Raw genomic sequence first — 16,947 nt, 5'->3', positions numbered from 1 at the left:
AACAGCATAGCAGTGGGGGAAAAAATTCAGTCCAGCCAGCACAAAATCCCTACAATATTTAGGAATGGTCAATCAACAAAATCCGATGGAGGAGTTGAAGGAGGCACAAGGTCAAAGGGAGAAAAAGGCATAGAGCCGTGGTGGCGAACCTATGGCACTCCAGATGTTCATGGACTACAATTGGCCATGCTGGCAGGGGCTGATGGGAATTGTAGTCCATGACGATCTGGAGTGCCATAGGTTCGCCACCACGGGCATAGAATATCCTCGATGAACCCTGGCAAAGTTCATCTGACGATCTATGGCAACTAATACTCTATCCAGGGACAGTCCAGAGGCCTAAGGGCCAATGCAGAAATGTAGGACAAAGACTTGTCATGAAGTCCTAAATAGAGAGAGTTTTAATTCCAGCTTAGATCTCTATCACAAAATATAGCAGTCAGACAGTAACAAAGCAAAGAACCCAGAAGCTTCCCTAGAAAATAAAACCTTCAGGCACAGTCAGATTTAAAGAGATGATCTGAAGTGAACATATTATGGATTGGAAGAACCCTGATGCTCAAGATGGAGATAGCACCCAAATGTCCCCAATATCACAATCTGGGCAGGGGGGAAAACACTCCCAAATTTGAGCTATATTGCTGTGATGGAGCTATTTGCTGCATTTGAATTTTAATCTTATTTATTGTTTTTACATGGTTTATATATTTATTGGATTAATTGGATTTTTTATGTGGTTGCTTGGGGTTGTTGTGAGCCGCCTAGAGCCCTTCGGGGATGAGGTGGCCATAAAATCAAATGATAGATAGATAGATAGATAGATAGACAGACAGACAGACAGACGGACGGACGGACGGACGGACGGACGGACGGATCGGATCGACGGATCGATCGATCGATCGATCGATCGCATCGACTGACGGACCGACCGACCGATCGACCGATCAATCGTTGCCGGCTTGCCGGCCGCCGTGGCTGGCGATGCGTCCGGGCGGCCGGGTGGGTGGATGGATGGATGGATAGATGGATAGATGGATAGATGGATAGATAGATAGAAAGATAAGTTGTCATCACAGGTAGGGCTGCACTAAGGTGGCACCAAGTCATGAACCATTCAAACAATAATTCAAAAATGGATAACAAATCCAATAACAATATCCAATAACAAATCCAATAACAATAATTCAATAATCCAATAACAATAATCCAATAACAATAATCCAATAACAATAATTCAAAAATCCTGTGATGAAAACTTGGAGTCCTTACTTATTAATTGCAAACCCTTTTATTCCCCTCGAGAGATAAATTCAGTTCTGTTCTTTTTGGTTTACGTTCATCCACAAGCGTCTGTAAAAAAGGCATTAAGAACTCTAGCCGATCAGATTATGGAGGCTGAAGCCAAATACCCTGATTCACTGGTTATTATTTTGGGAGATTTAAACAAAGTTAAAACTTAAGGGGAAGACCTACCAAAATACTTTCAGCATGTCAATCCGTCCCACCAGAGGCAAGAATATATCTTAGACCACTGCTATACAACACTGAAAGATGCTTATCGGTCTCTACCACGAGCAGCTGTAGGCCATTCTGATCATTGCATGATTCACCTTGTACCTGCTTACAAAACAAAGTTATTTCAAGCCACAAAACCAATAACTAAATCAGTGAGAACTTGGACTGAAGAGGCAAAGCAGCTGCAGGCTTTGCCTTGACCGTGACAGACTGGAATATTCTTACAGACACCTCTGCAGATTTGGATGAACTCAAAGATACTGTAACATCATATGTCAGCTTCTGTGAAGAGCTTTGCATAGCAACCAGGAACTTCGGCGTATATATAGTAACAACAAACCTTGGTTCACAGCTAAACTTCTAAGCAGTTACGCCGCTCCAAAGAAGAGGCTCTGGCAAAGGGTGATAGAATGCTGTATAATCAGGCCAGAAATGTATTATCAGAAAGGAGATCAGAGCAGCAAAAAGAAACTACTCTGAAAAGCTAAAAAATCAGTTTTCACCAAACTAAACAGCAAAACATGTGGAAAAACTCTCAAAAATATCACCGGTTACAGCAGTAACCACCTTCCCAAGCTGAAGGAAAATCAGCACTAAGTAGATTCGATCTGAATGTGTTCTACTGTAGGTTTGAAAAACAATCTACAGTCACCTTTCTCCACAACCTCTATCTCAGACGCATCTTGAACAATAGCCAAACTTCCTACAACTGAACCCATATCATTGGTTTTACAACCCCTGGTGATCTCAGGAAAAAGGAAGTGCAAGACCTATTTCACAGACAGAAGCCTGGAAAAGCTAAGCACCAGGCCCAGACAAGATAACACCTTCTTGCTTAAAAGTCTGCGCGCTGTCCAATTGGTCCCCATTTTCACCCAAATCTTCAACAAATCACTTCAGGAGATGTAAGCTAGGTTCCTTCCTGCTTCAAACACTCCACTATTGTCCCAGTGTCGAAGAAGCCTTCCATCAAGGAACTGAACCACTACAGACCAGTTGCTCTATAACATCTGTAGTTATGAAAAACTTTTGAAAGGCTAGTGATTTACCATTTGAAAAAAAACCATCACGGATCCACTGTTGGACCCCTTGCAATTTGCATACCGAGCAAACAACAGATCGACAGACGATGCTGTTACAAGTGGTTTCTTTGCACTATATCCCACAGCATCTTGAATCGCCAAAGACCTATGCAAGGGTCCTTCTTTGTTGACTTTAGTTCAGCATTCAATACTATCAGACCGGACATTCTTCTAACCAAACTAAATCAGCTAGCAGTACCTGAGCATATTTTGTAAGTGGGATCACAAGCTTCCTAACAGATAGGAAACAGCAGGTGAAGCTTAGGAAAAATTGTCAGACACCTGTGGGCCGAGCACAGGGGCCCCCCAAGGCTGTGTACTTTCACCACTTCTCTTCTCTCTGTATACCAATGACTGCATCTCAAATCCATCCATCTGTTAAAAATACTGAAATTTGCAGATGATGGGCTAACAGTGATTGCCCTCATTCGAGACAACGAAGGAAACCGCATACAGACGTGGGAGGTTGAACAACTAGCCCTCGTGGTGCCACTGGAACAATCTAGAACTGAACACACTTAAAACCGTAGAAATGGTGGTAGATTTCAGGAGAAACCCTCCCATCCCATCTCCCTCTCACAATACTAGACAACACAGTATCAACAGTAGAGACCTTTAAATTTCTAGGCTCCATCATATCTCGCTATGACCTAAAATGGTCACCTAATATCAAAAATGTCATCAAAAAAAAGCACAACAAAGAATGTTCTTTCTAAGCCAACTCAGGAAGCTCAAACTGCCCAAGGAGCTGCTGATACAGTTCTACAGAGGAATCATTGAGTTCGTCATCTGCACCTCTATAACTGTGTGTGGTTTGGTTCTGCAACCCAACAAAGATCGACATTAAGAACTTCAGAGAATAATCAGAACTGCAGAAAAAAACAATTGCCGCTTAACCTGCCTTCCATTGAGGACCTGTATACTGCACGGCCGCAAAAAAGGGCTGTGAAAAATATTTACTGACCCCTCAAGCATCCTGACACATGTAAACTGTTTCCCCAACTCTTACCCTCTAAACGTCGCTACATACAGAGCACTGCACACCAAGACAACTAGACATAAGAACAGTTTTTTCCCTAATGCTAACAATTTGTTAAACAAATAATTCCCTGGATAATGTTAAACTATTTATTATATACTTATTATATAATTACTTGCAATCATTTTTTTCTTATCATTCCTATTACCCATCTCCTCCCACTTATGACTGTATGACTATAGCCTGTGCTGACATTTTATTTTACATTTTATTTTATTTTATTTTATGATTTTACATTTTATGTTTTCATTACTACTGATTGTTTCCTGATTGCTTATTAGACCTATATGACAATCATTAAGTGCTGTACCTTATGATTCTTGACAAATGTATTTTTCTTTTATGTACACTGAGAGCATATGCACCGGAGACAAATTCCTTGTGTGTCCAATCACACTTGGCCAATAAAGATTCTATTCTATTCTATTCTATTCTATTCTATTCTATTCATTTTACACAACTGAGTCTTTTTCTCCCAGCCGGGTTTAGATACCAGAAATTTCCTGAACTGGGAGAAAAAAAATTAAAATGAACTCAGCCCTCTTCCGGACATGCAGAATAGTGCACTTTCAATCCACTTTCACACTTGTTTGCGAGTGGATTTTGCTATTCTGCACAGTAAAATCCAGCTGCAAAGTGCATTGAAAGTGGATTGAAAGTGCATGATTCTGCATGTGGGGAGGGGGCCTGAGATTGACAAAGTCAGAGGAGTGCAGACAGGACTCAACTCTCCCTGTTTTCCTGGGCCATTTTGGATTTAAAATTGGTTTTCCCCTCAGCCCCCACTTGAAGATCTTGGGATGTGAGCCAAAGTTCACTTGAACACCAACTCATGTGTCTCAGTTGTTAATTTACGGGCTTTTAAAAAACTAGGATAGAGAAATATTTTTTTTGTTTAAGGAACAGCAAACTGTGTGCTCAAAGTGACATGATGGTTCTCACTTAAAATGCAGCAGGGGAACAGAACTTATGTCAACTGGAGGGCCACTGGCAAACAGCACGAGTGACATTTAGCACATAAACGAGATTCTTAGATCGCTACGGCTATAACCTGATCTCGGTAGAAGAGCTCTGAATGGCTGCCAGAGAAAACTGGAGCTGCTGGAGTGGAGCCCAGGAACGCTTCACACAACAGCTGTAGGGATGCCCAGTGCTCCCGTTTGCCCAATTTGTATTTCAACCTCACTGCTGAATTATTGTGGGTTTTATTTCTCTGATTATCACCGTCATGAAATTTTACTTTACAAGCTCTGCGTGCTTTTCATGCGGGGCACCCAATTCTGTCCCTTTTGGCAAGCGATGTGAAAGGAGGAGAGTTGGGGAGGATTTACGCCGTCGGTTTAGGCTCGAAACAAAAACTTTACTGCCTTCACAGAGGAATCGTAGAAGAGCTGCCATCACACTGTGGGAGAGAGAACAGCCACACCACGTTATAACAAGCAGGCAACTCTGAGAGCCAGCAAGCAGAGAATGCTCTCGGGCTGTATCTCAGCAAGCAAAGACAGTCTGGAGAGAAGGAAGCTTTCCTTCCCAGAATCAGGAAGGGGCCTTGGAATTAAAATCCTGATCTGTAGCATGTTTGGTTTATTTATATTTTATTTACATTATTTGTCCAGGGAGAAGGCTGTCTTCCAGCACCGAGCAGCCCTGCTAACAAACCCTCCCTTTCTTGGTTGGCAGGGCACACTGCAACTGGCAACCCCACCCCTGGACTTACCAGCAAACAAAGGCACTTCGTGGATGCCAGAAGTTGGAAGAAGCTGCAGGGACCTGGCAGGAAGGCCTGGGCAACAGGAGCCAATCTCAGCAGTTTCCCAAAGCAGGACAGGGCCGACACAGCTGAGACCAAGCAGCAATTAGGAGACCTCAGAAGTTCCACAAAGCAGGGCAGGGCTGACGCAGCCCAACCGGGCTGCAATCGGCAGGTGATTTGGGCACTGAAATATAGAGCTGGGTGTCAACAGCATATAGGTGATGTTCAGTTCCAAAACAAGGAATGATTTCACCTAAAGCCTTAACATAGATAAGCCTACAGGACATGGAAGATAGCTGGTCTCCAAAGACATGGAAGAAAGCTGGTCTCCAAAGACAACCTTTTGAGTCTGATCTGTGTGGAAGAAGGAGGAGAAGGAGAAGGAGAAGGAGAAGGAGAGGAGGAGGAGTTTGGATTTATATCCCCCCTTTCTCTCCTGTAGGAGACTCAAAGGGGCTTACAATCTCCTTGCCCTTCCCCCCTCACAACAAACACCCTGTGAGGTAGGTGGGGCTGAGAGAGCTCTGAGAAGCTGTGACTAGGAATTATTGAAAGCAGGCCAAGCACACACCCTGATACCTGCTTCTGCTTCCAAAAGTCTTGAAGGTGGGGGTGAGGGTGGGGAGCATAATCTACTGCAGGAATCTCTGATGTGGTTCCCATAGGCACCAGGACACTCTCTACACACCTTTTCCGGTGCCCAGCAAGTATTTTCAGAAAGCAGATGGTGCCAACAGAGATCCTAATAGGCCACTGGAGATCTGGCAGATGTTGACAGATGTGTGTTCCTTAACTAGTTCCCTGTGTGTGTTTGTATTTATTTAGATTTATTGCCTGTCCTTTACCACAGTCTCAGGGTGTGTGTGTGTGCAAGATGTGCATGTATGCAAGAAAATATTTTAAGTGAGCTCATCCTGTTAAGCAGAGTTTTGTTGGAAATGCTGAAGAGTTATTATTAGAGTTATACATTGATTCACTCCCTGATGTTTTATGGTTGACTCCACCTCTTGTGGCCGCCATTTTGTAGCTGTGCCCACAGCCCTGTGTCAAATTTCCAAAGGTGCCCACAGGATTAAAAAAAATTGGGGACACTTGATCTGCTGTATCAAAGCTGCAGATCGATCCAATATGAGCAGCAGCAGCATCAACAAAAAGCATAGCCTTTGCCTACATTCAAATGGAGATCATCCACTGAAGCCACCAGGGGCTATCTCTGCCCCGCCCTTAACTTGAATAGATTGTGGTCAGACCATGGCCTTTTATGCACTTACTGTTTGTGAAGTGACTGTATGCTTCGCAGTGGGGTTTTCCCATGGTTTTTCATTCCAAAGGGAAGTCTTCTGCTGAGAAGCATCCCTAAATAAGATGACCCGATCTGCCATTTTGCGCCCCCCCCCCCCCCCCCGCCACTGGCAATCCCCTTTTGGTGCCTTCCCCACCCTGTCTTTGGTGTAGCATTATTTTGCTGGGTTAAAGATGTGCGGACGGATGGACAAACAGATGGACAAATGAACAGACAGACAGATCTTCACTGCTAATGTTTTTTAAAAGTCATTCAGATTGCTCTTGATATAATGGTGGAACTCTTGCCTGCCCGCCACTTCCTTGTTCCTTTTGTCTACTGCCTTTTTTTCTGACTACTGTTTGCTGATTTTTTTTTGTTTGTTTGCTGACTTCTGTGTTACTTCGCTGGCATTTCTGATCAGTCTCAAATGATGGAACTAGGGCAGGAGAAGGCAAGGAGGAGAAAGAAAAAATCAAAAGGAGTAACTCATGCCATCCTCTTTGTTTTTTAGCGAAGGCAGAAGGAAAGTGGCACTTTTCCTGCTTTCGAAGATGTAAAGATTCTCTCATCTGCAGCGTGGTGAGTTTGGGAGGGGGGAAATGTGTACACAATCGAAATTCTGACCCAATGATAATGTATGCTTACTGTAGAGCAGACCACAAATGGCCCATCATTCAGACCAACCTGGTGATGTCTGCTTCAGGGAAAACCCAGGAGAGACATCAGCCCTCTCTGGGAATCACTGTAAACTCTATAGTAAAACCATAGGACCATAAGGGTTTCCCAGAAGAGGTGCCATGCCCTCACCTATAACCGCCCTCTCCCCCAGTTTCCTGCCAGTTGTCAGGCCTGGACTGTCCACCCAACTCTTACTGGCCACAGACATAGGCTACAGCAAAACACATCATAGAGTCCAGTTGATGGTCCATGGGATGGCAGTGATAGGCAGTGAAAGTAACCTCTGTTGTGTCAGAGGACTCTTGTCCAGCTGAGTTATTTCAGGTGGTTAGTGATTTACTGACCCTTAGATCTGAACCTCAGCATACTGGTGGATAATTGGCTGAGATGTTTCTGCAAGCTTCTTTGCTGATCAAATCCATAATATTCCGTTCGACCTGGAAGACGGGTTAAGGGTGGTTTCCTTTATTGTTCAGAAATTTCATGTCTTACAGATAACAGGGGGGAAAGTACAACGTGAATCCTGTCTGAGAGAGGATTCTAAAGCCGAGCTGTCAGAAGTATCTGCTTGTCAGAAGTGTATGGCTAATGGCAGGGATTGATCTACCGGACAAGTTTGGAGTGGAATCTTGGATTTGTGAAGGCTACCACCAGCAAATTGGATCCCTTTGCCTCTTGGTTGATTTATTTTGACTTCAAAGGGCTTAGGAAGAGGCAACTCTGTTCAGCACTGCACTGTAAACCCAGCTGGGAGAAAACCAAATTCCTTCCAATAAGGTTTTGTTTAGTAGAAGGAGTTTTCCCTCATCCTCTGAAAAAAAACGGGTAGTTACTACCTTGAAGAAGTATGGTTGCCAGACTCAAAGGGTTAGCTGGAGATCTCCCACCATTACAATTGATCTCCAGGCAACAGAGATTAGTTCACTTGGAGAAAATAGCTGTTTTGAAAGATGGATTCTCTGATATTATGCCCCACTTAAGTTCCTCCCCCCCCCCCCCACCCTCACTTTCCTAAGGAGCTTGTATCATTCTCCTCTCCTCCATTTTATCCTCACAACAATTCTTTCAGGTAGGCTAAGATGAAAGATTGTGACTGGCCCAAGGTCATGAGTTTCCATGGCATGAAGAAGAAGAAGAAGGAGGAGGAGGAGGAGGAGGAGGAGGAGGAGGAGTTTGGATTTATACCCACCCCCCTTTTCCTCTCCTGTAAGGAGACTCAAAGGGGCTTACAATCTCCTTTCCCTTCCCTCCTCACAACAAACACCCTGTGAGGTAGGTGGGGCTGAGAGAGCTTTGAAGAGCTGTGACTTGCCCAAGGTCACCCAGCTGGCATGTGTTGGAGTGCACAAGCTAATCCAGTTCCCCAGATAAGCCTCCAGACCTCAAGTGGCAGAGCGGGGAATCAAACCCAGTTCTCCAGATTAGACTGCACCTGCTCTTAACCACTATGACACTGCTGCGCCCTGAGTGGGGATTCAAACCCAAGTCTCCCAGACCTGAAACTCTTACAGCCCCATCCAAAGGAGGAAGTTGAATTGCCTCAGGGAGCGGCACAATGGCCGCAATATCAGATTTGCCCTCCCTGGGACGCTTACCGTGGGGGAGGGGCAGTTTCGCTGGCACGTGGCCACTGCCACCTCCCCCTCCCCCTCCCCTGGCCCTGGAACACAACGTAGAATGCTGTGATGGCATCCAAGCACCCCGACTGCCCCTGCTGCCCCCGTTGGCATAGCAGGGGTGGGGTGAAGGTGGGCTGGGGGAGGAGCTGACATTATTCAGCTCCCTTCCGGTCCTTGCAAGCATTACACCAGTGGGCCAGAGCCCATATTTAAGCTTCCCCACTTTCCAACCTCCCCATGCCACCGGGAAGCCTCTTTGGAGGCAAAGGGTCAGAGTGACCAGCCACTCGGCCTGTGGGTGGGGTTGCCCACCACTACATCGTGTTGGCTCTCTTCACTCCAAAACAAGGCGGCCGGAATTTCTGCCCAATCGTTCAGGCCGAACGGTTCGCGTCTGCTCCGTGCAACATGCTGCCTTTCACAATTAAGCAACGTTTGCCTTCGGGTGAAAACCATTTGTGAAGCATTCCGCAGCTGCTTCATCTCCTGCACCCGGGAACGTGCCAAGGATGTCCTAAATGTCTCCTGCTCCATGATTCGAGGCCAAAGTTCAGTTCCTGGCATGAAGAGCGATATTACCAGCATCCATCTCCTCCGCCTCATCCTTCTACATGCCCTGCAATCCGCACCCCAACCTACACCCCATCTACGTGCCCTGCGATCACAGGAACGTCGGCAAATATCGAGCAGCTGTTCGGGAACTGGAGATGGTATGTTTGCATCTCTTCCCTTCTGGTGCCCAAAGCTAATCTTCCTCTTTTGCTATCAGCTCATTTGCTTTCCCAGCTGTACGGAAGGTTTCGGCTTTTCTTTACTATGTACCGTTGCTCCTGAAGAGTCGCTCAGACACCTTGAGCCACTTCAAGTAGGAACGCACCGTTATTGAAAAAGCTACGCAGTCGTCTTGTCTACCTTCCAGCTGCCTTTTGTTTCCAGGCCGTGAGAGTTCCCATCTTTTCGAGCAACAGTTGTACCGTCGACATAATAAATCAGATGTGCTTAAAGAAGAGGAGATGGCAGAGAATCTGAATTAATTTTTTTCTCTGCACCTGTTTTTTGCTGTGGAAATTGCAAGGCTGGAGCCAGTGTTTTTTAGAACGGTTTCTGAAGAACTGAGTCAAATTGAGGTGACAAGAGATGAAGTTCTAGCACTACTGGGCAAATTGAAAAACTAGGCAAACACCCGAAGGCTGCTGAGAGGCTCAAATATGACACTGTTGATCTACTAACCAGTATTTGTGACTTGTCCCTGAAATCCAGCTCCGGAGGACTGGAATGTGGCAAACGTCACTCCAATTTTTTTTAAAGGGGCCCAGAAGGGATCCGGGGGATTACAGGCCTGTTAGCCTAAAGGGTGTTCCAGATAGATCAGCAGAAACTGTCATTTGAAGAAACAATGATTAAGAAAATAAACATATTCTGCAGAGAGAAAATCGGCGTGGCCTGTGCAGAGGGGAAGACCGGCCTCACCAACCTTTTGGAATACTTTGAAAAGTTTGACAGGCATGTGATAAAAAAATAATCTACTAGATATCACACTTGGGCTTCCAAAAGGCTTTTGGCAAGACCCTTCACAAAGATTCCTGAGTAAGCTAAGCAATCAGGGTCCTGATGCCATTCACTGAAAGGTTCCCTGGGGTGTTTGCTCTAAAGGCTCTACTGCTGTGTGCATTTTCAGTCCGAAAAGCACATGGTTCTACTCAGAGGTGGGATCCAGCAGGTTCTCACCAGTTCCCGAGAGTGGGTTACTAATTATTTGTGTGTGCCGAGAGGGGGTTACTGTCTGGGTCCCCGGGCTTTTTCCATCTCCTTCCTGACACCCTACTCGCTTCTTCCTGAAGAGGCATCATCCTGCCCCTTTGAACGTGGCTACTACAAGGTTCCATATTACAGCAATTCGGGCGCACTCAATAACGTGAACTCCCCTGAACTGGGTTAATCCCTTTCAGGTACTGCAATTCATTGATTCTCAGCCTTTCGTACCTTTTATCTCACCAGTCTCTATCAAAGAACCTGGGTGTTTCACCATTGCTGTGCTCAGATTTGTGAGTTGGGGCATTTTCTATAATGTGATGATGATTTAGAAATGACCTGGTGCAAAAAAATGGGGGGGGTCATGGTGGGGTGGCCCAGGTTTTGCCCAGGGCTCAGTTTTGCCTAGGTACGCCTCTGCCCCCTTTGCTGAGGGGGGGCTGGCGAGGGAACCTGTTACTAAAATTTTTGGATCCCACCACTGGTTCTACTCAGCTTGTTCTGCCTATTCCGACAATATTTAGTTTTCCCTTTTTAAAATTTTCAATGAGCTACAGGGTCCTTCCCTTCCCTAAATCCCTTTCCCAGGCTGCACCCTCAAATATCCAGATATTTATGAACCTAAGGTTGGCAGCCCTTGTATTGATCAAGGACTTGTGATGGAGCATGGGAGCAGGAGCCCGGTAAGCCAAGTGCTCATTCACTGACAAAGGCTACCTTGCTGTCGGCTAACGATGTATTAGGGCAGTGGTTCTCAACCTTCCTAATGCCGTGACCCTTTATTACAGTTCCTCATGTTGTGGTGACCCCCAACTATAAAATTGGTATACATAAAATATAAAAAGACCATTTCCCAATGGTCTTAGGTGACCTCTGTGAAAGGGTCGTTCAACCCCCAAAGGGGTCGCGACCCACAGGTTGAAAACCGCTGTATTAGGGCCATGAGCATCTTGGGCGAGAGACTGTGGCTATCTTAGCAAGTGGATTTTGCTATTCAGCACAGTGCATTGAAAGTGGTTTGAAAGCGTATTGGTTCTGGAGGGTTTTCAGAGGTGTATCACAGAGAAAAGTCTGTTTCTCACTGTGTCTCAAATAAACTGTTATGTCCAGTTTTGTTTAAACACATGTTCTGCAACTGCAGATTTTTCAGGATGGTTAAGAACATAAGAACATAAGAACACGCCAGCTGGATCAGACCAGAGTCCATCTAGTCCAGCACTCTGCTACTCGCAGTGGCCCACCAGTTGCCTTTGGGAGCTCGCATGCAGGATGTGAAAGCAATGGCCTTCTGCTGCTGCTGCTCCTGCTCCTGAGCACCTGGTCTGCTAAGGCATTTGCAACCTCAGATCAAGGAGGATCTGATGGTAGTAAAGGAGGATCTGATGGTTGAGCCGACAATGTCTTTCGTGTTCCTTAATATGGGTCTGAATGCAGCAGTTGCAGAACACTGAAATTCTGGACAATTCAGAAGCCTACTATGTCAGACTGCACAGGGAGGCCATTGAAATTCACAAACACCAGGACAACTTCAATAAGCAAGAAGAGACTTTTCAGATTAGCCGGGCCTGGTTCCCAGTACTTAAAAAATGGACTGATAACCCCACCCGCAATACAATGCACTCAACCACACCTTTGCATAGCAAGTTCCATCCAAACAGTTAATGATTGGTTCCCCACCCTGGGACATGGACAATATACCACACAAAACTTTCCCTTCTCACTTAGACGCAGTGAGAAACAGACTTTTCTCTGTGATACACCTCTGAAGATGCCAGCCACAGATGCAGGTGAAACGTTAGGAACAAAATCCACCAGACCACGGCCACACAGTCCGGAAAACCCTCCAGAACCAGTTGAATCCGGCCATGAAAGCCTTCGACAATACATTGAAAGCGTATTATTCTGCAAATGCAGAAGGGGCCTTAGCGTTGCCAACTTCCAGGTGGCTAAAACAAAAAATGCACCCTTTCTGATCAAAATGCTATAATTTGCAAAAAAACAAAGTGTGAATAAAGCCTACTTTACATGTATTAACATCATGTATACAAAGCTTTTGGTATTTTCAATGTTATAACAATGACTTATCCAACTGTACATGTAATGAAATACAATACAAATTTTCAAAATGCAGTCTTAACGTAACCTTACTAACACAGGCCTTGCAGGTTACATTGCAGAAAATGTTGACAGAGAGAAATTTTTCTCTCTTTCTCACAATACTAGAACCAGGGGGCATTCATTGAAAATGCTGAGGGGAAGAATTAGGACTAATAAAAGGAAACACTTCTTCACGCAATGTGTGATTGGTGTTTGGAATATGCTGCCACAGGAGGTGGTGATGGCCACTAACCTGGATAGCTTTAAAAAGGGCTTGGACAGATTTATGGAGGAGAAGTCGATCTATGGCTACCATTCTTGATCCTCCTTGATCTGAGGTTGCAAATGCCTTAGCAGACCAGGTGCATGGGAGCAGCAGCAGCAGAAGGCCATTGCTTTCACCTCCTGCACGTGAGCTCCTGGTGGGCCACTGTGAGTAGCAGAGTGCTGGACTAGATGGACTCTGGTCTGATCCAGCAGGCTAGTTCTTATGTTCTGATATTCTAATATGCTGGCTAATAAGCTTTTCATATAGTGTTCTGTAAATGCTTTTTTAAAAAGCACCTTATGCAAAAAGTAGCACGCTTCAGAGGGACAGAAATTCTATACATGCTGAGAAGCGCTGTGTTCTTTGGAAAAAGTCACGCTGTGCCCTTGTCTCTACTTTTTGGCAAGCTGCTGAAAACAATACTGCTTTGTAGGGACACCCAGGTACTCTGTCCTGTGAGAACAGTCACAAACGAAAAACGTCACCCCTGTTCTCGAGAATGGACACAACAGGGGCAATGCAACGGGGAAGGGCAAGGCTGCAGCCGAATTGCATGCCCCAAATGGCAGCGTTTGCAGCAGGCCATCCCTTGCCCAGAGTGAGAAAGATGTGTGCCGTCCTGCCCGTTCCAGACCCGGAAACAGCAAGAACCACAGTTGTGACCTCCAGGTGGTATTACTGTCGCTCATTAAGTCTGGGAAGAGAGCCAAGCCAGCTGAGAAAGCTTTGAGTGGTACCAAGCAGAGCAGGCTGCCTAGTTAGCAGCACAGAACAGTATAACCTGTCAGTCGTTACCTACTCCTTTATTTGATGCCAGCACTAGCGTATCATATGAAAAGCATTTCTAGGGACGGGGCTTTGAACCCTTCTCCCTGTACCCGCAAACCACCCAAGCGATCCTCCTGCACTGAAGTTTTCTTTAAAGCCGAGGCCCTTTCCTCCCAACCAAAATGAACCATTTTGAGGCAGGAAATAAAATGTTTCCTCTGGAGAGTTCTGCACAGTTTTTAGCCCAAAATGTTTTATTTCCGACCTCGAAACGTTTTGCAGGCATCCTCTGTTTTAGCCATTCTTTTTGTGAGAACACTTTCAAAATATTTCATTTGCTGCACGGGGGTCTTTAAAATGTTTCCTACGCTCTCTGCAATCCCCGGACTTCCTCCTGGGTGGCATTTCCTGAGCTCGCTCTGTCACCTTGCATTTACTTCCATATTTTTTTTAAGAAGTTGGGGAGGGTGATATCGTGGAAGTGATATAACAGCTTTGTGTGGATGGCAATTTTTTTTAAAATTCTTCCATTGACTACCAGAATGCTGGTGGGAAACAGGATCTCGGGACATTGAATTACATGTGCCTGGCAGGACTCCAGTAGCTGTCAGGAGAATTTAAAAAAAAAAAATCACTACTGGTGTCACTATGACAGTGATGGCGAACCTTTTCGAGACCGAGTGCCCAAATTGCAACCCAAAACCCACTTATTTATCGCAAAGTGCCAACAAGGCAATTTAACCTGAGGTTTTAGTTTAGAAAAACCGGTTGGCTCCGAGGCGCGCATTACTCAGGAGTAAGCTTGGTGAAGCAACCGTGCAACGCTTCGAAGGGGTAAATCACGACCCTAGGAAAGTTTACTCAGAAGCAAACCCCGTTGCCAGCAACCGAGCTTACTCCCAGGTAAAGGATCGTGCTCAGGCCAGCCTAGATGTGTGTGTGTGTGGGGGGGGGGTGATTTTCTGCCCCTCCACATGATGGACTCTGTGCACGTGTGCCCACAGAAAGGGCTCTGAGTGCCACCTCTGGCACCAGTGCCATAGGTTCGCCACCACTGCACTATGAGGTCACTTTTAGGGAAATTTGGGAAACCATAGAGTTTTCAGCAATTCCTGGACAGGGCTGACATCACTTCCGGGTTTTCCCAGAAGTGACATCAGACCATTACTGATGGTCCCCTCCAGTTTCTCTCCAGTATATGGGTGGGAGATTCCCTGTCTCCAGTGGAGACCTACTTAATGGAGTTCACCTAAGCCCGCCATTTATTGGTTATGTGGCCAGGGGGAAAGGGACTGCTCCCTTGGTACTCGGCAGGATTCAATTGAGCCTTAGCTGTTGCACACCGTGGAGGAATGTTATGATGCCTGAGCACCTCTCGGCACAATTCTGTACAGGAAATAAATATTTGCAGCAATGTGCCGCAGATGGTAAAGGCCATTACAATCATCGGCAAAATGGAGCGTGGAGAGGCTGAAAGGAAATAACATGTTACATACAAACTGGTTAGGGGAAACAGAGACAAATTTCCTAAATAAATAAACACTGTGTGGAATCAAAAATCATGCAACCCAAGCCAAGCTCGCCTTCTTCTCTTTCTCCGCTGCCCCGGCCCCTTTGCATAATCTTCTGATGGTTTTATGATGAGACCATTTTGCTTGCAAACTGCCATCAGATTCAGCATTAAGAGGCCTGTAAATCAGAGCGAGGAGCCTCTCCACACTGGCTTGATGACAAGCTTTTATCACAATCTGGATCTGTTTGCTGTGCTATGAAATTATGGCTCTCCTTTAGTATCACCTTCCCATTACTCATGTCCCTGGGAGAGGCAGCTGCTAAATGAGATGGCTTTTTGGCTTCCCCTCTCCTCCCTTCTGAGAGTCCGTCCGTCTGGTTGTTGGGCTAACGTCACTCTGCCTAGTCATGCCAGCCCACCTGGTCTGAGCGGCCTGGGTTCTGGGAGGGTGGAGAAAGTTGCCGGCCTCCTTTGCAAACGGGAAACAAGGGTGTGGAAGCTCAGGTGCCAGGTGCCAGCAAATGTTTTTTTGGTTTGCGCAAGACCAAATAGGAAATTCAGCCTGAGGAGATAGAGGCCATTTCTGCACGGCACAATTATACCAGGTTACAATCGGTATCTCACAATCCGGGTCTATTTTATCCCAGTTTCTCCCTTCGCATGGCTGCCTGTTTCTGTGACGGAATTGAGACCAGGAGGAAATACTCCAGTTTGTTTCGCACGAGCCAAGTTCTTTTGTATTTATACTGCAAGTGTATCTGCGCATCTGCGAAAATCAAGGTGGCTTACAAACTCTTTTCCCTTCCTCTCCCCACAACGGACACCTCGTGAGGTAGGTGGGATTGAGAGAGTTCTGAGAGAACTGTGACCGGCCCAAGGTTCAGCAGGCTTCATGTGTAGGAGCAGGGAAACAAATCCAGTTCACCCGACCAGAGTCTGCTGCTGTTCTCTCTGTGATACACCTCTAAAGATGCCAGCCACAGATGCAGGCAAAACATTAGGAATAAGATCTACCAGCCGATGGTCATGCAGCCCAGAAAGCCCACAACAACCATGCTGGATTGTGTTTGTGATGCTCGCATAACTGACCGGATGATTTTAAATTGATCTTCATGGGGTCATCCCAAATTTGCAATGAAATCACATATCACAGACAATCCCACATTTATATACAAAAACCAGTGCTTTGCAGTGTAAAGGCCAGCAGAAAAAAACATAAAGCAAGGTCTACCGCAACAAGTTTACAGTTTAGATTTAGAAAGTATGAGAGACAGCAGAAAGAAGGCCAGAAGGAATAGCAAATTGATGAGGTCATTGAAAAGAACCACCATGGGCCTTTTGAGAACACAAAAACCTAGCATAAGAACATAAGAACAAGCCAGCTGGATCAGACCAGAGTCCATCTAGTCCAGCTCTCTGCCACTCGCATTGGCCCACCAGGTGCCTTTGGGAGCTCACCTGCAGGAGGTGAAAGCAATGGCCTTCTGCGGCTGTTGCTCCCGATCACCTGGTCTGTTAAAGCATTTGCAATCTCAGATCAAAGAGGATCAAGATTGGTAGCCATAAATCGACTTCTCC

The sequence above is a fragment of the Sphaerodactylus townsendi genome, linkage group LG14, assembly GCF_021028975.2.
Source record: "Sphaerodactylus townsendi isolate TG3544 linkage group LG14, MPM_Stown_v2.3, whole genome shotgun sequence".
In the NCBI taxonomy this organism is placed as follows: Eukaryota; Metazoa; Chordata; class Lepidosauria; order Squamata; family Sphaerodactylidae; genus Sphaerodactylus; species Sphaerodactylus townsendi.
The sequence above is the reverse complement of the archived record's forward strand: the minus strand, read 5'-3'. Positions refer to the sequence as shown.